Raw genomic sequence first — 1,216 nt, forward strand, 5'->3', positions numbered from 1 at the left:
CAGAAATTAGGCTTGGCGCAGTGGCTCAAACTCGTAATGCCAGCACTTTGGGAGGCCAAGGCAGGTGGATCACCTGAGGTCAGGAGTTTGAGACCAGCCTGACCAACATGGTGAAACCCCCTCTCTACTAAAAATACAAAAAATAGCCAGGCGTGGTGGCATGCGCCTGTAATCCCAGCTACTCTGGAGGCTGAGGCAGAACAATCACTTGAACCTGGGAGGTAGAGGCTGCAATGAGCCGAGATGGCACCACTGCACTCCAGCCTGGGCTGCAGAGTGAAATTTCGTCTCAAAAAAGGAAAAAAAACTTTGGCGTAAGGGGAAGCATGTCCGTTTGTTCAAGATGGACTCTGAAACATTGATTTTATTTGGGAAATGTGTTTACTGTTTTTTTAAAATCCCATCTAGTGTGTTAGTGAAATTTGTTCAGAGTGAAGTCTCCTTTGACCTTTGACCTTCCCCCCATTTCCTGGCCAGATGTCTCAGGATTAGCGGGGAGGTGGCACTGTAACAGAAACGCTTCACCCTGAGGTTTGTCCTGTGCTCTGCTGGCTGAGAAACTTGCTTGTATCTTGCTGATTATCAGGTAGGGCTGAGGCGTCTGGATAGAATTCTGGGTTATATCCACCACAGGGACACACTAGCCAGTGGTGGGAATGCCATGCATGCCAGCCAGGTGTCTGCTGACCTAGACCAGGCTGGAGTGCAGTGGTGCCATCGTGGCTCACTGCAAGCTCCGCCTCCTGGGTTCACTCCATTCTCGTGCCTCAGCCTCCCGAGTAACTGGGACTATAGGCGCCTGCCACCACCCCTGGCTAATTTTTTGTATTTTTTTAAGTAGAGATGGGGTTTCACCGTGTTAGCCAGGATGGTCACTATCTCCTGACCTCGTGATCTGCCCGTCTCAGCCTCCCAAAGTGCTGGGATTACAGGCATGAGCCACCACGCCCGGCCCTTGTTTTTTTTTGAGACGAAATCTCACTCTTGCCCAGACGGGAGTGCAATGGTGCGGTCTCAGCTCACTGCAACCTCCGTCTCCCAGGTTCAAGCAATTCTCCTACCTCAGCCTCCCAAGTAGCTGGGATTACAGGCACATGCCACCACACCTAGCTAATTTTTGCAGTTTTAGTAGAGACAGGGTTTCACTATGTTGGCCAGGCTGGTCTTGAACTCCTGACCTCATGACCCACCTGCCTTGGCCTCCCAAAGTGCTGGG

General features: G+C 51.4%; 1 protein-coding gene across 1 annotated transcript in view; it reads right to left on the reverse strand.

The window, feature by feature from the left end:
• Positions 1-1,216, reverse strand: part of GALK1 (galactokinase 1) — a 19,574-nt gene that overhangs the window by 14,828 nt on the left and 3,530 nt on the right. The window lies entirely within an intron of this gene.

The sequence above is a fragment of the Mandrillus leucophaeus genome, unplaced genomic scaffold, assembly GCF_000951045.1.
Source record: "Mandrillus leucophaeus isolate KB7577 unplaced genomic scaffold, Mleu.le_1.0 Scaffold1, whole genome shotgun sequence".
Taxonomy (NCBI): Eukaryota; Metazoa; Chordata; class Mammalia; order Primates; family Cercopithecidae; genus Mandrillus; species Mandrillus leucophaeus.